Source organism: Pelodiscus sinensis, chromosome 17 (genome assembly GCF_049634645.1).
Source record: "Pelodiscus sinensis isolate JC-2024 chromosome 17, ASM4963464v1, whole genome shotgun sequence".
Taxonomy (NCBI): domain Eukaryota; kingdom Metazoa; phylum Chordata; order Testudines; family Trionychidae; genus Pelodiscus; species Pelodiscus sinensis.
In genome coordinates, this window is record NC_134727.1 from 5,512,008 (window position 1) to 5,532,723 (window position 20,716).

General features: G+C 44.9%; 1 protein-coding gene across 4 annotated transcripts in view; it reads right to left on the reverse strand.

Moving 5' to 3' along the window:
• The window catches only part of KCNIP1 (potassium voltage-gated channel interacting protein 1), a 725,629-nt gene that overhangs the window by 223,699 nt on the left and 481,214 nt on the right, over window positions 1-20,716 (reverse strand). The window contains exon 1 of one of the 4 annotated variants that reach the window (XM_025181073.2): window positions 6,389-6,485. The exons of the other annotated variants lie outside the window; for them this stretch is intronic. The gene's annotated coding sequence lies outside the window, so the exon portion shown is untranslated. Of the gene's footprint in view, window positions 1-6,388; window positions 6,486-20,716 lie in introns of those variants that run through there. 4 annotated transcript variants of the gene reach the window in all.

Here is a 20,716-nt window from a genome sequence, read left to right on the forward strand (position 1 = left end):
TTCAATTCCACCCAGCACCAAAGCTGAAATAATTTACAAGACACATATACAATCACATTAATATAATTATAATAAAATAGATATACATTAGAGTTAGTGGCAGGGAACGGAAAATTCCATGCCAGTTCTAGACCTGGTATACCAATTGTCAGGTTTTTCTTTAACTTTGAAATACTTAAAAAGAAAACCAGACAGCGCAAAAGTAGCTTTTTTTTTTTATCACATTCAGTAATAATAAAAAAATGCAACCTGCTCTACTCAGGTGTAAAAAAATCCAGCCAGTCTGGGCCACCCTTGATGTAGCTTGTTGAGCAAAATCTAAAACGTATAACAGGGTGGACTGCTCCTCGGTGGGCCAGGAGGCCTGAGCAAGTCCTGTTCTGCGGTACAGCCATTGGGGGCCTGGGAGAGATAACCAGCAGATTCAGGTTGGAAGGGAGGAGGGGGGAGTCACATGATATCGGGATGGGCACATAGTTCCTATAACAGGGTAAAAGGACGGAAGCTATAGGAAGTTGGTTGACTCTTGTGACCGGGGGTCTCCCAGGCAGACAGCCTATATCAAGCCTGGACGAAAAAGCTTCCAAGACCTATCCCATGTCAGGAGAAGGCAGCGGTTGAATTTATATTGAGCTGTTGCATTCTGGGTTTTACTAATTAATTCTGGGTGATTGGGAGGATCCTCTCTCAACTTCATCCATGGGGAACAACCTCATTGTTATAACTCAGTGGCTGTTTTCTGCTAGAAAAAGAGTGAAGGCCAGATGCAACCGAAGAGACTGGGCCATCCATCTACAAAGGTACGTGCATACGCTCCTCATGCCTCCAAATAGCCATCACAAAGTGCTACTGACCCCGCTGGAGGTGGTTCTGATGCGTTGTGTATCTATTCCTTTTTACATTAGTGAGCCCGGTGCACTAGTGAGCTGTGGTGCACTCCACCCTTTCTTCAGAACTTTGTGCTTTTCAACCTTCTAAGGCTCAAACCATGGAAGGTGGCAGCATGTGACAATGAGCCAAAAATGAGGAGGGGAGGGGACACAAGTCATTCACACTCGAATTGTTCCACCCGGCAGACATCCTTCCATCAAATGCCAACACTTTCGCTAAGCTCAGTTCCATTATTCTATTTTATTTCTGCGATAAAGTTTCCATCATCGAAGGGAGGAAACAAGAATGAGCCTGTGAGATAGAGGTAAATTAAGCACTCAGAGAAATGATGTCCTTCAAAATGAGGAACATTTGAGAGGAATGGCTTTAAAACATACACAAGCAGCCATACGGGAAGGCATAGCTCAGTGGTTTGAGCACTGGCCTACTAAACCCAGGGTTGTGAGCTCAATCCTTGAGGGGGCCATTTAGGGATCTTGGGCAAATCTGTCAGGAATGGTACTTGGTCCTGCTGTGAGGGCAAGGGACTCACCTCTCAAGGTCTCTTCCAGCTCTATGAGATAGGTATAATCTCCATAGAGTAATTTCTCCTAAAGGATGAGCAAAACCTGATTTCTTACAGGATAAAGCACAGCAGCTACATCTACACTGGTATGATTTTCCAGAAATGCTTTTAACGGAAAAGTTTTCCGTTAAAAGTATTTTCGGAAAAAGCACGTCTAGATTGGCAGGATGCTTTTCCGAAAAAGCACTTTTTGCGGAAAAGCGTCCGTGGCCAATCTAGACGTACTTTTCCGCAAAAAAGCCCCGATCGTCATTTTCGCGATCGGAGCTTTTTTGTGGAAAAGAAATCTCTGCTGTCTACACTGGCCCTTTTTCGGAACAGTTTTCCGGAAAAAGACTTTTGCCCGAAAGGGAGCAGCATAGTTTTTCCGGAAAAGCACTGATGATTTTACATTGGATCGTCAGTGCTTTTCCAGAAATTCAAGCGGCCAGTGTAGACAGCTGGCAAGTTATTCTGGAAAAGCAGCTGATTTTCCGGAATAACTGGCCAGTGTAGACACAGCCAGCATGTCTTGGGTACAGTTTTCAAAAGCTCTCAGCATTGGACTAAATCTACAGTCTCCAAATTCAGCAGTAAAGCATAGGTTAACTTTATGGGTGTAGAATCAGGCTACTGCTGAGCTCTTCCAAAAATCCTGCCATATATACACTATAACCTCCTTATTCCAGGTGTCCCTAATTCGGGACCACCCACAATACAGACCCTGGAAGGCAGAAGTGGATACGGCTCTCCGTGCTGCCCCCCCCCCTCCTGCAGCTGGAGGAATGACAACATAGTGACAGGTTCTGCTGGAGGCGTGTCCCTGCCACTCCCACACCGATTCCCATCCCCCTCACACCCTCCTTGGCCTGGCAAAATCTTTAATCTTTAATTCAGCAAGCCCTGATTCCAAGGGTTGCCAGATTAAAGAGGCTCAACTGTAGTATAAATTCGGATGTCCGTGGAGTTTCATATTTACTTTGTACGCTTATTTAAATTGGAAACATTGCCTGTCCTGCTTCTCCCCCAAAAGATGTCATTTAAAACCCTCCATTACAGCCAGAAGTGCTCAGTTTTTTACAGCTCTGTGTTAGGTGCATAACTCTTCTTACTCTGGTCTGACCAATTTTTATCTTCTCATGTCTGAAGCACCTTGAAAAAAGCATTTATACATTTCAAACAAAATAAAGCTGAAGGACAAGCCTTTTATTGCCGCTTGAAATGAGGAATGGCACTGCCATTCAAAATCTTTCACAGAGAGACTCTGCTATTAATAGCTCCTCCGTGATGAAAACAAAAGCCGTGCATTCACATTCATTAAAATACGAGAGATTGTATACAGCCCTGGTATGCGACAACATATTTTTCCATTGATGTGTCGTATGGCTGTTCAAGGTAATCCTGGCCTAGCTTATTCCCCTGAGGAGTTGTTTTGAAGACACCCATACTCTAAATTGTGCAAAGTCCAACTCAGCCTGTTACATAAAAGTCAGCAAAAGATAAAAGACAGAAACTGAATTAATCATCTCCGGGGCTGTGTGAAGACTGTGGTGGGTAAATAAAAGAGAATAAAATCATCAATAAATAGGCCAAAACTGGGGTGCCAGAAATGAGGCCTAATTGGCAAACACAGTAATGAGGAGAGGGTCTGTTCTGCCATTCACCCTGTTTGGGAGTCCTTAAAGAGAGACACTGTGGAGAGGAGTCCTGAGGATTGGAAGCAACAAGCTCTGCCATCGTGGCTGTTGTCTCCACTGCCTGGTCTTGATTTGGGATCCACCATGACACCTCTGAGCCTTCATCATCCTGATCCTAAAAAGGGTCCTGACCAGGCCAGAGTGAGCGAGCGAGCAAGAGAAAGAGAGAACACCAGCATCATCAACACCCCTGAGATATGAGACTTGGGGGGTCTTCTGATGCCCCTTCCCCTATGGTTCCTTTTCCTTTCCCATTGCATTTCTTCTCTCTCCTTTCACTTTCTGTTTAAAGAACATCTGGATTAGCCAGACAACATGGACCCTTTTGCCACACTGCTGTGAGTCTGTGACCAGAGAGGCAATTAAAGGAAATGCTTGAATAGCCCAGATGCCGGTATAATTTTGCCATGACTCAGAGAGGCTAATAAAAGCATGTGTTAGGCCACGCGGTTCTCTAGCTGTGAGGCTGAGAGAGTCCATTTGCTATCTCTGCTTTTCTTCTCCCTCTCCTCATGTATTTGCCTCAAGAGACGTAGGATCAGATTTCAGCCACAACAGCAGCCCATCTTAACGGTCTGTTTCTCTGATACCCACTGAACAGGACAGTTAGCACCATCTACAACTGTCAGACAGGAGAGTCTCTGTGAAACTCTCTCAACGGGGAAAGGAACATTTTAAAAATGAAAGCCTCTCAATACTCACATGCTTTAAATATTTCATTCTTTTTCTGCATCTTTAATAAAAGGGTATGAACATTTTGTTAGCGGGTTTGCCACAGAACCAAGCAGGTTGAGATTGCTGTATTTGAAACCCTGAACTATATTTAACCATTTAGTATTAGAGTGATAGGGTCACATGAACCCCTTTGACATTCTGGGTTCATTTATTCTGTCAACATTAACGCACCAGGGCTATCCATCAGTTGTTTAGAAACAAAAAACCTGGTCTTCATGCCAAACTCCCCTGTTGAAATGTGTAGGAGTTTCAGGCATATAAGGAATGCAAAATCACAGCCTACTAGTAGAGCTAGAATCTAGACATAGTAAGTCGCTCATTTAAAATAACCCTCAAAAATGTTGTATACAAAGAAATACTTCATTTTAACATTCTTTTAGCATGAAGTCCATGGGGGTATTGTATATATATTGGAAGGTGGTGGTAAAGGATGAAAAGTTATAACTGATAAGGAGGGGGAAAGTGTGTGAACTAGAATTTTAGAAATTAGACAGATTTAATTGTAACAAAAACAAAACAAAAAAACCCTAGAATAAGTCAGCTTGGGGACTTCCCTAGCAGAAATGTAATATTTAGTTCTTCTGAGGAAAAAAACTTTTTTTCTCCATAGGAAGAGAAAAAGCTAAAGTGAATGTCTAATGGACAGGGACATTTCAGAGGTAATCTTGGTGCATTCCGAGGAGGTAACTTTTAATGCAGAAAGCCATAACTTGCATTTCACTGGAATGTTCATCTCCCTTCCATTGAAATCTGTGGATCAACCCAAATGGTGTACGTCACGGCTACGTCTACACTGGCACCCTTTTCCGGAAATGCTTAAAACGGAACAGTTTTCCATTATAAGTATTTCCGGAAAAAGTGCTTTTCCGGAAAAGCATCCTGCCAATGTAGATGCACTTTTTCCGGAAAAGCATCCGTGGCCAATGTAGACGCGCTTTTCCGGAAAAAAGCCCCGATCGTCATTTTCGCGATCTGGGTTTTTTTGTGGAAAAGACTACTGTGCTGTCTACACTGGCCCTTTTCTGGAACAGTTTTTCCGGAAAAGGACTTTTGCCCGAACGGGAGCATCATAGTTTTTCTGGAAAAACACTGACAATTTTACAGTAGATCGTCATTGCTTTTCCGGAAAAGCAAGCAGCCAGTGTAAAAAAAAGCGGCTGCTTTTCTGGAATAAGTGGCCCAGTGTAGACACAGCCCACATGTTTATCTACAACATGGCTCACTTTTCTCCCCTCCTTAAAAGTCAGCCCCACTCTTGTAGTGACCAAATCATTCATCATCTCATTTTCATACCGGATAGGAACTTATGGCTTCTTTTCTCAGTTGACGTCAATTGCCACAACAACAGAAGCAAAAAGGAAGAACCAATAATAAAAGTATTTGCTTAGTCAAGTAATTGCATGTTACTTCACTGGCTGATCTGAATTCTCTTTGAGACAAGTTTACTAACAGCCTAAAATGATGACAGAACTACCTCACAAATATTAACATAATGAGCAGTGTTTACAACTAGCCAGCCAAAGCATAGTACTCTGCATTTTTAAAATTACCAAATCTAAACTCCACAGATGACTGCAGGAAAGTATTTGCTGTAAACTGAGTATCAATAGTTTATGACAACAAATTAGTATCACAATATCACTGATTTGACCAGACATGAACATTTTTTTTGTCTATAAATATTAAATGGAGATTTTCTGTAGAGAGAAGACATCATTAAAGTTCGGGCATCAGAAACATTACTTGTTGTATGGAAACCCACCAACTACTGTGGACTTCTCAAGTAGCTGCCCTTTGCTTATCTGCACAAATAATTAAAAATGAAAAGATTCAGAAAGAGGTTAACCGTTCCTGAGGTGATGGGGAGAAGAGAACAGAAGAAAATGCTGAAACAGAATCAAGTTAGACCACTGATGCATTAAACACAACACTTATGTCAATGACTCAAACTGGTTGAATCTGATGCAAGAAAGCTTGAAAGAGCATGAGGACTTCCTGGTTACTCTAAGAAGTCACGATGAGCAGCAAGGGTCATGTAGGAAGCAAAGCATGCCAGTCTGATAGCAATATTTTAATGGTTTTTAGCAGTGCCCTTTTGCCAGATGATTAACTCTAAGGTAATCTGCTTCAAATGATCCACAAAGTAAACTTTTCAGTGCATGACCTGTTAACTGGTCGTTGCTCAAGTGGAGAGATTGAAAACTTTAGAACACAGCAAACGTAGAGAATCCAATACAATGATAGTCTTAAAGATGGTGAAAAAATAAACCACCTTTAATCTATGTGTAACAATGTACCTTTACACATTATCTCCAGCTATTGAAGATTTAATAGTTTAAGCATAAACTGGAGAAAGAAGTATCTGTAAATGCTAATTAGTGATGGCAAACAGTTCTAACCTACCAGATAAAAATCACTGAGTTTCGATAGTTCCCATCAGTTTGCAAACTACATCAACTGTTTCACTCACTACATTTTTAATTGGAATGCCATAGTTTGAACATTCAGACAACAATCTGACCTTGTTAACAGGCTGAGACAGCTTGAGGAAGGCTTACTTTGTCCGCTCACATACCCAAACCATAAATTTCATCCGATAGCCCAATCTGGACTTACCTGCAAGAAAAGAGAATACAAATATTGTATTACAGCTCAAACTTAACACAAATGTATCAGTGAGAATTGAAAATAAATAATGCACCCGTAAGGCATTTCAAAAGTAGTAAGACATCAGATCACTTTCAATAATACAATGTTTTATTTAACTGTGTTTCCCCCCATGCATTAAATAATTGAAATAGCCTTTTCATCCTGATAATGTAATTACAAAAGGTTGCACAGCCAAAGGACAAAAATGTATACCTATTGATTTTCAGATTCTTCTATTTTCAAGTGTAGGCTACTCTGTTTATATCAGTCTGTCTTGTCTTTGATTTTCCTCCCTTTATTAAGCCAATAGAGTGTGCTTAACAGCTTTTTTAAGTCAATGTGACAGTGCATAGATAAGCATATCAAAGAGCATGCATGCATAATGGAAACTCTCCTTTCTGTTCCCTTTTAATTGATTTTTCTAAGGCAGGAAAGGTAGCCACTTATCTCACACCTGCTGAACTCATACTACAGTAGAAACAAATGTTTTGATCATAGATTATTTACTTATGAAGAGGAGTTAGGAAAGCGCTAATAGTAGCTTTCCCATATCAACCCTTCAACACTTTGCATGAAAGTGTGAGACTAGTGGAAAAAAATTGACAGACGTTTGTTTGCAAAAGCAGAGCACAGTATGTTCATTAATGGGGGCTCGCTAGGCACAGTATATGAATGAATGTTACTGTATCTAGGATTTAACTGGGGCCCAAGAACCCCTTTGCTTATAGAGGATCTTTATCCTCTCTGAGGACCCGCCAGAAGGCAACATCACTCATGTAAATCCTGATTCTCCACCTGTTTTAAAGTGGTGCAGATTCACTGAATCCAATGGCACTGTTCCTGTGCTTCAGGCACAGACCTAAGTGTCTGCCGGATTGGGGCTCACTTGGTAACGCACACAATTTTTTGTGAGATTCTCACACTATGCACTGTTCTTAAAGCTGCATCTCCTGAAATCAGGAGAATCTCAACGTTCATTTTAAAAAGCAGCTGCAAAGAAAAAAAAAACCCCACATTTGCAGAGGATACAAAGCTTGACAATTTATCTCTAAAGGTTCAGAACCAGAGACCAATAAAAGACCCCCATTAAAATATCATATGATTTTAGAGAGTCACATGATTTTTGACTGCTTAGGGTTGGAAATACTGAAATGCTGAGTAGCTCTAACTTCAAACAAGATCCACTGACTTGAAACAAGACCCACATTCAATGGCATGACCTGAGGGAGTTAAATACCCCACAGCATAATGGGTTATTGAAGATCAGAGAGAAGACATCAGTAACGTTTTCCTGGGAACTCTTTAATACACAATTCAAGAGTTTCCAAAAGGGTTCAAATATTTCAAATATTGATCTATAGGCTCGGTTTGCTTTCAGGGTTTAAAAAAATCCATTAGAGAAATAAACACTACCGCATTGCCCATTACTAGCAATGTGGATATCAAGGCCAAACTTGTTTATTATTTAGTTCACAAAATCTATTCAATTTATGAGAAGCAATGTCTAAAGTGTGTGTATAGAACCTGTCATTTTAATTTATGTCCAAGTACTTTGCAGAGTACATGTAAAAACTCTGCGTATGAATTTACATACTTTTAGAGGGGGCTAATCTATAAATAATTGTGTTCCAATTTATCTGATAACACTTTCAAACACACCTTCATACTTCCTTTTACTCTCTTCATAACTCTATACACATACATCTGAAGGGATCTGCTTACGAGTTTTATTAAAAGGGCCATTCAGTGAAATAAACGTAAGTCTACTCCCAAGACTGAACATGTAGCTTTATTTAACTGTGTCATAACAGACTGTGTAATGGGAGGGGAACATCCACTAACTAAACAGGGGCGTCTCAGAAGGGTTGTCATGTTAGCCTATAACTTTAAAAACAACAAGTAGTCCTATAGCACCTTAGAGACTAACATTAGCAAGAGAGGGTATCATGAGCTTTTGTGGGCAGAACCCACTTCTTCAGATGAGCTGGAAGCTGGAGTGAAAATGACAGACTATTTTATCCAAATGACCAGAACGTTGAAAGAAGCAGCTAGGTATCTATATACAATTGAAATTTCAACCATCTTTCCCATTGGTCTCCGTGGCTTTCTGCCAACACCCCTCCTAGCTACCTGAGTTTAACCCTTCAGTCACTGGGTGCTGGTCAGCACTCTTCCTATCCATCACAGCATCCCAACATCAACACGTATCATTTGCAAGCAAAAGCCAGCTTGAACTTCCTCATCAGTCTTTCTCTAGGGTTTCTCCATCGGTTCCTTATCGTAACACCCAGTGACATAACAAAGAGGCCAAATTCTCTGCTAGCAGAGCCAGCACCAGCAACCCGAGGTGGTCAGAAATTAGAAACCTACTAGCTCAAAACTTCACAAGAGTAGCCAAAACCCATGCCGTTTTAAGAAGAATCAACAGTATTTTTTGCCTGTCTTTGGTTTTTACCTCCCCTTTTTAACTCTGGCAGTTGTCATGAGACCGTAGACTGGGCTCCCAACTCCCAGTAACTCCTCCCTCCTGCACGCTTAAGGGGAAGCAAGTGTGCTGCTGTTGATCACAGAATTAGGGTGAGGATGCCTTTGCAGCTGCTTGCAGCACAATCCATCTGCTGCCTCTTCTGACCGAAGTGGGAAGCCACAACAGCGAAGGCCAAATTCCTGATCTGTGCTATACTGAGAGGTCTCGAGAGCTCCCAAACTTGGTCCGAAATCATGATGCTATTTCAAGTGTTGGTAACCCTGTACAGCTCTACTGCCAGGAGAGGTATTAGACCTGCATTAACTTCGTCGAGGCACTCCGGCCAGTTATGCAGTGGAGCTGGTGCTAAAAAGACTCTACTAATAAATAAAACCAGCCCAAGTAAAACAGCTGCATAGAGCTACAGGCTTGATACACTGTCATACGATGTTCCAGTCTGGTGAAAACAGTGTGCACAGACTTAATCATTTTGGAAAGCAGTAATTAATTATTGGTTACCATCTCAGTGTTAAATCGTGCGTTCCAAGGGATTTTCACCTCCTACTAGTCTGTATTAGCTGAGCTAGGGGGAAGGAATAAATTGCCACTGTAGGCCATATAGAAGCTGCTGAGGAGTAAACTCTGATTCACGGTTTGGGTACAACTCCCTCCCCCCACCAGGTGTGAAAATATGCTCTCCCAGAACCTCTTTTCCCACAACCAGAGACTCACTGCAGCTAGGGCAGTGGGAGAAGAGAACATCTTTCACGACACCTTCTGCCTACGTCTGCACATTGGAAAGCTCTTGTCATGCATTTTCCATCACATGGTCTAGCTCTGCTCTCTGTGAAATCAATGGGAAAACTCCCATTGAGTTCAGTGGCACCTGGAGAAGACTCAAGGTATCTCTTCTTTAAATGGCATTTTGTATTAAGAGATTAGGGCAGGGATGGGCAATACGCAGCCTGGTTCACCAGGGATGGCCACTGGCAGGCCACCAGTCACTTTATCAATCTGCGTGTTCACAGGTGTGGCTGCTTGCAGCTCCCATGGGCTGTGGATCGCCATTTCCAGCCAATGGGAGCTGTGGGAAGCAGTGTGGGCTGGGAATCATGGAACGGTTATGATTTACTGATTAGGATTATCCTATTTGTATGCATGTGTCATTTTTTTTCCTGAAGATAGGAATGCTGGCCTGTAGTTCAAATGTGCAACTTTGAAACACCCACAATTTCCCACTCTGGTAATGACAGCAATGAAGAATTCAGACAGGGTTGATGTCCCATCAGCTAAGACAACCGACTATGAAAAATCTTAGTCTTCCTGGGGATACTCCAGTCAGCCTGCAAGAAATGGCTGTTATGGCCCTGCAGAGACATGTGGCTGAGGTACCTGATACTGGGACTTATCTCTGAATACCAGTGTTTTTCCACTGAAGGCAAAGGGTTCCTACCATGTACAAAATCTATATAAGGCAGAGGAGTGATATCATCATGGTTCTCCTCTGCATCCCTGCCCAAAGAGCCACCAGGAAACAGCAGACAGACAAGAAGTGGACGGGGGTGGGGGGAGGGGAGAAGAGCTGAAAGCAAGCCGAAAGGGTTTTCTAGCCTGTGAGTGAAAATACCTGAAGTTTCAGGCTAGTGCAATGGGCTTTCAGAAAGCTCTGCAGTCTGTCCGAAAGAGCTGAGAAATGACTATTTGTAGCCCATTTGTTTACTGTATTACGTTTAGATTGTGTGTTTTGATTCGTTTTCTCCATAATTTGCTTTGTTCTGTTTATCATCACAGGGGTGGAGAACCTGAGGCCCGGGGGCCAAATGAGGCCCCTGGCTTGACTGGATCCAGCCCCCAAGGCTCTGAACTGCCCCCCCGCCCAGCATTGGGAAACCCAAGCTGGTGCTCCAGTCCCTTCACCATTCCCCCCGTAGGGTTGGGGCACACAAAATCTACTAGTCTGTGCCCCCTAGGCTCTGATGTACAAGGATAATGTGGGGAGTGTCTTTCTTCTTCTCAGGCCACGTCAGTGGGAGTTTGGGGGATTTTTTTGCTTCTCACTTGTATGCGGCCCCGACTGATTTTTCTGTGCGTCAGCGGCCTGCAACCCAAGAAAGGTTTCCCACCCCTGACTTAAAGTCTCCCCATTTCATTAATAAACTTATTTTTGATTACTCTGAAACCCAGAGTGTGCAGTTCAAAATGGGGAGTGGAGGGGAAGAGGCTGTGTATGACTTCCTCCACATTGAGGGAGGGAGTGGGTTCACCAGTGTGTGCTGTCTAAATCCCTGTATGGTGTAAGACAGCATTACAAAACTGTGGTCCACGGCCAAGTATCAGTCCTTAGGAAAAAAAATACCGGGCCACAGAATTTTTTTTGCGAGAACCCGCTTCGCTGCCCCCCAACCCTCAGGATGAACACTGCGCTGAACTCCCAGTGTCAACAGAGGTAGCGCGGGCTTCCTGCGGAGTCAGGAGGCAGTTCTGCAGCTGTGTGCCAGGTCCCAGAAGTGTGCGGGATGCTCTCCCCTCTCCCTCAGCAGCCGGTGCGGTACCTAAAGCACTGGTCCATCAAGCGCTGGGGACTGTGTTCCCCTGTTGCCTTCCTGCGCATGGAGGGGGGTGTGGTTGGGGATCTGGGACTGCACCAGCTCTAGCTGCTCGGGCAGCGTATGCTGCCATGGGGAGCGGAGGAGCAAGGCTCACACTGCCTGAGTGGTTGGGGCAGACACAGTCTGGGACTCCCCCTACCTCTGTGCAGGAAGGCAGCAGGCATGTAGTGGACCAGCGTGTCAGGTACCGCACCGCTCTTTGGAGGACGGGGGAGCAGCCCGCACAGTTCCTGGGCCTTGACAGCTACAGGATCCCCAGCTATCAGTCCCTGTCCTCACCCCCCTCCCCAGACTCCCACAAGCACTCTGTCCCCTGCCCCAGCACTCATTGGCACCCTTCCCCAGAACTCTGTCCCAGCACCCACAAGCACAGCTGGGCCCACATTAATGAGGTTTGAGGGGTTTGGAGGGATTGTGGTTTTGTTTATCACTTGCGTGGCCCCAACTGACTTTTCTGTGGGCTAAAGTTGGCACTGGGGGCTTTGGGAGGACCAGAAACAATTTATTTGCATATTCATCATTTGTTTAATGAATATGGAAATAAATGTTTTCGGTCTTCCAAAAGCTCAGGAATGAATTTACTGGTCCCCAGTGTCAAAACGTTTGGGAACCCCTGGTGTAAGACAATGCACCTTTGGGGGCTGCACTCCAAGGAAGTCAGGCACCCGAGTGCTGGAGCAAGTCCTTTAAGCTGAGTCATCCTAAAGCTGAGTTCAGTGTCTGTGTCTTTCTGCAGCTGGGTGTGGCTCTGCCTGTGTGCGTGCAGGCTAGATGAGGCCTGAGAGCCTAGCTCAGCAAGACAGGTTAAAGGGGGGCCACGCTGAAGGAACAAGTGCACTCAGTGGTATCCCAGTACACTATTTCTGATATCAGGTTGAGTATCTTACTCAATGCACCCCCTCTCCCCCCGTGACATTTAGGAAATGCATAACCCCAACAGGCTGAAACTCAGATTTTACATCTCCCTAGGGTGTTCACAGCTAGGGTATGTCTAGACTACATGCCTCTGTCGTTAGGCTACTTGGCATAGGAAAATGAAGCCGTGATCAGCTGTTTGTCGGCAGATCGGGGCAGTCTAGACACACCGTGGTCAACAAGGGAGCCTTTGTTGACCGGCGCGGGTAAACCTGGTTTCACAAGGCATACCTGTGCTGGTCGACAAAGGCTTCCTTGTTGACCATGGCGCGTGTAGACTGCCCCGATCTGCCGACAAACAGCTGATCATCAGCTGGTTGGCAGAGCGCGGCAGCCATTTAAATTTAAATGAAGCTGCGATTATTTAAATTGCGTCTTCATTTCCCTATGCCAGGTAGCCTAATCTATATGCCTCTGACAACAGAGGCATGTAGTCTAGACATACCCCTATTGGCCTGAAAATGTTTGATTTCTGGTTTTACATCTGCACATAGGACTCCTGCTACACACATGGTAGTAAGAAGCTCTAGCTCTACATATTTGATGCCTGAAAGAAGCTGTGAGGAAGATGAGCAAGGAGAGAGCAGCCAGAGACCTGGAACAATTCCTTCCTCTGGTAACAGCTCTGAGGGTATGTCTACACAGCAAAGGAAAACTCATGGCTGGCGGGTGTCAGACGATTCAGTCTCACAGGGCTCAGAATGTGGAGCGGTTTAATTGCTGTGTAGACATACCTTAGTCTCCAGCCTAAGCCCAGCATCTACACAGCAAAGAAACAGCCCCACAAGCCAAAACCACCTGGCACGAGCCAGGTGCAGGGTTTCCCTGGTTGTGCAGACATACCCATATGCTCACTGCTATACAGGAGAGAGGGAAAACACTGCCTGCAGTTTGTGTGCTTTTATTCATGAGATGGAGTTTCACCAATGGTTTCTCTAGCAGAAAAGCATGTGCCCAGCAGGGCCAACAGTCTCTCCAGGCCCCACTGGGCACATGGGAGGGTCATCCTCTGTACCCTTGGACAGGGCAGGGCCTCAGGCAGAACCTTTTGTATCACCAAGCCCTGGAGCAGTTGCCCCTCCCCTGCCCTTGTTGGTGGGCCTTCATGTACCTCTGCCTCCCCTGCCCTTGTTGGTGGGCACCTCCATCTCCCTACCTGGCCAATTCAGAGTCTTTTCACTCACAGATGCACAACAGGTCACTTCCGTGTGTCCAAGGGGTGCGCTTATTTCCCCTCTACATAATACGGTAACGCCATGCAACACGTCCTTCCCAGCAGCCCTTGTTCCCCAAACTCTCTCTGAGCTTCCTCCTGAATTGCCCTTTGTTTCAGGTTTCCTTCCATCATATTCTTCCCCGTTACCTGGTTAGCCCAGTAATTGTTGCTCTGGTGCTCACACTCCCTCACCAGAAAGTGACTGCCCTCAGCTGGGTCTGCAGCTTGCCCCAGTGTCAGTGATGAGGGTGCTGCTGGTAGCCCCCATTTCACTGCATGACCCCAGACATTTCAAATCATTGGCATTAAGGCCAGAAAGGACCACCGGGATCACCTACTCTGACCTCTCGTTTACTGCCGGCCATAGACTCTCTCTCACTCACTCTGGTATTAGACTCCTCACTTTGGCCTAAGTTACTTAAGTCCTCAAACTGTGATTTGAAGATGTTACAGAGAATCCACCGCTTATACCAGTTTAAACATGCAAATGAACAGTGCCCTATGCTCTCCGCCAATCTGACCTGGAAGAATATTCCTTTCTGACCCCAAATACAGCAATCAGTTAGTTCCCAAGAATGTGAGTAAGACCCACCAGGCAGATACCTGGGAAAGATTTCTCTGTAGTACCAGAGCCCTCCCCGTAGAGCAGTGTTTCCTAAACTTTTTAAGACCGAGGAACACCAAACAATTTTTTTTTATGAGGAACACCAAGGACTTTTTGTTGAGAAAAAAAGGGCAGGGTAGGGAGAGAAGTTATTGACAAAAAAAAGGGGGGTGGTCAGGGGAAAGTTATTGAGCAAAAAAAAAAAAAATCACCTGCCCCTTTAAGGGCGGCCATTTTGAACTCTGTTGTTCTCCGCGGCACACCTCTGACTGCCTCACAGTTTAAGAAACACTACCATAGAGTGTCCCATCTCTAACCAGATCGACTAGGTGGTCACATCACACCACCCTCTACATAAACTTACCAAGCTCAGTCTTGAAGCTAGTTTTTTTTTCCCCTCACTGCTCTCCTTCCAAGGCTGTTGCAGAACATGAGAAATTAAAGCCACGAAACACCTTGTTACCGTAAATAAAATCCATCTGCTGCACCAAAGGGCTTCTGGGTGTTTGAGATCTGCTTCCAAATGGTGCTAACCCAAGGTCAAGAACAGGCCGGAAGAGAGGGTGTGTCAGCCATTGGGCTAAAGAGCAAAAAGACACTCTTTCATAAGTCTCAGCCAGTGACAGTACTTTTCCGTCAGCCCTCAGGGAGGGCAGTGGTATCGACACAGTTCAAAGGAGATAGGGTGCTTGTCTCCAAACTTTTAAAGAACAAGATCAATTTTTGAATTTAATTGCAAACCAGGATCTACCTCAAACCCCAAATTCTTGTCCCACCTCCTTCCCTGCCTTGCTCACTCCATACCCTGTCCCTACTCTATCCTCACTCACTTTCCCCAGGCTGGGGCAGAGGGTTGCTTGCATGGAGGTGCAGGCTTTGATCTCCTAGTCAGGGTTCCAAACCTGAAGGGAATGAATTTTGTTATGGGCACCAATATCGAGAAAGTGTGAAGATGTGCACCACCAATAGAACCCCAAACCCTAGCTATAATATATGCATTTTAAAAATCACCATAGGGATAATTACTCCAGCCAAGAGAGGTTAGGCACGCTAGAGCTCAGGCCTCGAAGAATTAAATTCAAGCATAAGAGAAATAAAAATTAGAGAGACCAGTCAAAACCTGAAAATAACACACCATGAAATAAGTAAAATAACTAATCACAGCAACCCACGTATGAGCTGGGTTGGGAGGTGAGTGTGAATGGCAGAGAGAGAGAGTGTGTGTGTGTGTGTGTGTGTGTGTGTCAGAAGAACACAGGGTGTGAGAGTGACAGACTCATATTGCCACTCTAAATATGCTGGGCACAGTCAGACATAGGAGCTGTTACCAGCCAGCTCCCTCCATCCCAAACCCTGGCATTCCCCTTCTGTGGAGATGGGGTACAGAGAGGAGAGGGGGATACCATGACATCAGGCCTCTTTCTCTGGCTCCCCCACTCTGCACAACAAACAGGAGGCTCCCTGAGGGCAGCTCTAAGGCAAAGGGCAGGGGAAACACAGCAGTGGGGGAGGGGTAGCTAAAGGGCTGGCACTTGATAGCCTCCGGGCTACACCGATCAGGACCGACTGCTAGAGGTTCCAGGATTTACCAGTAGATCTGCATCTACTGCTGTGATCACCGGGATACTGAATAATTCTGGCTTCCTAGGTATCATTCAGCTTTCTGAGGGCAGAGGACGGATGGTCCAGCGAGTAGGGCACTAGCCTGTGCCAAAGGTCTTGTTCAATTCCCTGCTCTGCCGCATGCTTCCTTCGTGATCCAGGGCTTAGGACTCATCTACACAGTTACTGCATGGCAAGCCAGGGTGTGGACCTACCGCTCGCCGCAGTAACATCCTGGGTGGACACAGCTACAGTGCGCTGAAACTCCCAGAGTGTAGCTAGTAGGCGGATGCTCGCGGAACGTTCATTGCCCAATAGGAGGGGCCCCCACAGGACGTGACTGGGGGCAGCCAGCTGGTGTGCTTGCTATGCAGCAACTTGGCACACAGCCAAGCCCGAAGTCCTCCTAGGCCTCTGTTTCTCCTCTGGGAAAAGGAGATAACAGCACTTTCCTATGTCAAAGAGGAGCTGTGAGAATAAATACATGACACATGGACAGGTGCTCCAATACTATGGAAATGGGACCCATGTAAGTACCCATAATCTATAGATCAAAGATGTGATTTTATCTACATATTATGGGGCGGGAGGGTGGGGAGGGGAGAGAGCAGGAACTAAGAAGCTCAAAATAATCCCTTAACACCACTGCACGTATGTCCTCTGTAATTCTGTTTCAGTGTGACAACAGCAAAATAAAATACAAAATTCCAGGAAGTATCTAACTCTGCCGTGGAGTCCAAAACCGAAATTGAAACGGCAATAGATGGGCAATTCTAAGTTAACACTCAAAAATAAACTTATTACTTACTGACAATGCTGCCATATTTTTCCTTAACAAGAAATTAGGCACAGTTGTCATCCTTAAACTTCAATTATTATACATGCGAGGCAGTCCTGAAGCCTTAATATAATTGAATAGCGTTTGATAAATACCGAAAAAAAGTCTTCAAATCTTAATATCCCAAAATATTAAGATTGCTGTAACATTGCACTATTTAACAGCAGGACTTTGTTAGCACCACAGTAGTTAGCTAATGCTCACACCTCCTGTAAGAGCTTTTAACTAGGTTCATTTGCCTGTGTTCATGGATCCAACTTCACCATGGGAGAGATAATATGTACGCTGCTGCCCTCTGCTGCCTCTATTTCACAGCAACATAAACTCAGCCATTTAAACACTCATATTTCCCCATATGGCTTTCCCCTCAGACACACACAAATGATAGCAATTGCAAGGCGGCCCAGAACATGGCCATAATGTAGATTTGGCTTCATTCATCTAAAAAATCCTTCTCCCTTTCTGGAAGGAAAAAGGCTCCATTTCATCTCTCCATATTTCATTGACTTGTTGCCTTTGAAAAATCAACGCCTTGACGTGCACTATAAAGAGACTAAATTTTCCACGACCACAAAATCGGCACCTAGCTTCCTTTGCACATGCAAAATCCACATTTGCCCAGAGAAATGTCTCCTTGGCACCGGTATGTGCAATTCTTTGAAAGTGTGACCCTTCCTACCCACAGTCACTTGTATTTATCACCCAGAGCAACACAGGGATTGGGACAGAAATTGTGCCCAGTGGTAAACAGACCATTCTGCAGAGAAACAGGCTCATGGTGAGGTAAAACTAAACAGCTGTATGAGTGGTGGTAAGGATACTCTTGGGCAGAGTGGTCAATCACATGGGCGGAAGTGGCTGTGGTCATCCAGCCACGCCCACACCAATGGTGTGATATCATTCTGAGAGGGCTGTAGACTCCACACTCAGGTGCAGGGAACGGAGGTCTGGATGGTAAGCAGCAGACCAAGTGAAGGATCTGGGACGAAGAGCCAGGAACCAGCAGTCAGAGCATCCTCCAGAAGCAGTCAGTAGGGGCATCCAGAGCCTGCCCACAGCCTCAACCTGCTGATACAGGAAGTAGCCAGATCCCCTTCTGAGCCACCACCCACAACCAGCCATTGAAGGACCAGGAGCAGGCAGCTCACTGATTCAAGGAACAGTTGGAATTTCCCAGACTACAGCATAGAAGCCAGAGCTAGCAAGCAGCATCCTGTGTTCCTAAAGCATATTCCATGCTGCCGCCTTGCCTATCCAGGCATGCCAGGTGATGCATAGTCAGCACTAAGGGCATTAAAGCTCCAAGACCTTCTGCTTTAAAAGATATAAATCAAGTCACAACTGGTTGAGAAGTAATAAGAATCTCAACGGGCTTATACCGGTCTCAGCCACAGTAAATCTTGCTTTGGGCTAAGTGTGGCCCTGGTGGTATCAGGAGGGAGAGTAGGTGTAATGGAAGCAGAGAAGCTACAGGGAGAGGGGAAAAGGGTGTGTAATGAAGGAAGATGGTGATGAGGAATCCAGGAGGAAGAGATTATGGTTCTGATCCTTCTCCCATTGACAGACCAACCAGTACACGATTAGGTCTATTAAGAGGGGGAGCAGGAAAGATCTTTAACTGAGAGGGGAGCTATTTAATTAGACATAACCCTAAAAAAACGGAGTGAAAGGAAAAAATTGCACCAAGTCCGAGGACCCACGTGGGAGTAGCACCCTAATCCTTGATCAGAAAGGCGCTGCAGAGTTTCTATTCCTCACACTCGCTTGCCAGTTGTAATATTGGAGAGCTTTGTCACTTGACTGACATTCAAAATATTCATTAGTCCCTTCCTAAGAACTGTGTTAAGTATTGCTCAGGGCATTATTATTCCTTGTGGGATAGAGATAATGCAGGGTCAGAGTGGGACAAGGCCCTTAACCACCATAATTACCTGGGGATTGATTGCTGGAGCAAGAATAGATCCCTTAACCTGAACTTAAAGCTAATGGATGGTATAGTGTTGTATTGTATTGTGTGCTGGCTAAAAATCAGTAAGAACAGCAGCTGTCTTAATCTGGGCTTCTTAAGGAAGTGCAAAGCCTATACTTAAGAGTCAGCAGGAATTCTCTAATCACTGCCAAAAATTATAGACAATGCATGGCTTAATACCACCACCATTTTGCAAAATTGCACCTTTAATTCTGAAACCTTTTCCCCCCTTTGTATTTATAGCCCTGTTCCAAACAGTGATTCAGACAACTGCTCACTTCCATCCCTCCATGACCCACTGAACATCAAGGGCCTAGTTTGGGCCTGGACTACCTGGATATGGAGCCGATTTAGCTTAAGTTTTCAATTTGCACTCGAATACATGCTCTGGCCTTTAGTTCACTTGAACAATGGAACCACACCTGCAAAAGGGAGGCAAAAACGGCCTATTACAAAGGGTCTTGTTAACTGGACTCTTTGTGACTCTTTCTGCATGGAATTTTGAGACGTGAGTTTGCCACAGATGGTTCTAGAATTTTCAGCTCTTTGTCTAACCTGCTCTCAAAAGCCTCCAATGACAAATTCCCCGACCTTCCCCAGCAATTTGCTCCAGTGCTTCATTACTTTTATGGATAGATTCAGGACCCTGTTACTCCCACGCAACCACCCGTGAAAGCGACACATGGAGCATCTGGCCTTGCTTCCCCTTTTGGGAAAGGCTCTTCCATTGTCAAGCTTCCCCTTGCAATGTTCTTCCTCCAGGATGGATGGACGAACTAACCTGTCGAGGTAGTAGGAGTATATCAATGTGAACGTGAACTTGTCTCTGAACTACACAGAACTCCAAGGAAATCTGAGGGCAGAACATCTCCTTTACAGTTGTCTTCTACTGCACCCCATTCTTAGAACTTCATTGACTGTGGCGGGGAGAGAAAAAGCAAGTTGTCTCCCCATGTTGTAGCACAAATACTGCCTGATTTAAATAATGCAGCTAGTATCACGAGAATTGACTTATTAGTATTGTGTAGAGTCCATCACACCTCAGACACATTTTCTTTTGGACACAGATACTGTGGCAATTGGTACTTAAGGCTCCAACCCAGGCGAGCTCTAAAGGATGTGAGTAATCCCCACTCTGTTCAGTAGAGTGCTCAAACACATGCTTAATGTTACCGTCAATGGGACTTAAGCATGTGCTTATGCACTTTATTGAAGAGGAGGCATGAAAACCACCATGAGGGATGCTCCACCAACACCAAAGCAACAGCATAATCACTCCCAAAAGCCTTTTGCTCGGCTGAATCAGCTGAACCTTCTGCAACTGGTAGGGTCAAACCCCATCATTACCTATCTGTTTCCATAAGTAAGCACATGCTGAGTGAAGACACGCAGCCCTCTCAGTGTCAGGGTTTTAAACATTCTCCTTAAATACTTGTTTTTCTTTATGCTTTTACCCACCTTAGGGTTTAATTCTTTATATTATTAGCCAGTAAATCTGTTCACGGCCACAAGGGACATAAAAAAACTGGATCTTTGCTGGGAGACTGAAGAAAAGAGTATTGCCTCCGTGGTATCTTTCATCCCTTCCTCTAACTTGCAAAGACGTTCATATCGCCTAATTGTTCTCTGAGAGGATCTCTGATCATGCTCACCCATGCTGGTGTCATGTCGACATGCAGAACTGAACAGGGGACCTCTGAAGCTTAATGCACGAATCTCTATCACACAGGTTCTAAGGCTGTTGAACACACTTAGTCTTTCACACTGTAAGTGGTCTAAGCGCCACTACATGGGACAGTAAACCACCCCCAGTAGGGATGTGGATTACACTGGCGCACACATGCTTCAGTCGGGGAAGAAGACCACGAGAAACTGGTTACAACACATTGCTCCCATGGCTTCTGAAAAATCTATTTAAAGAGGAACCCTCAAAACTATTTTTTCCTTCATGCGGTTGCCAGGAGCATTTTGTAATCAGAA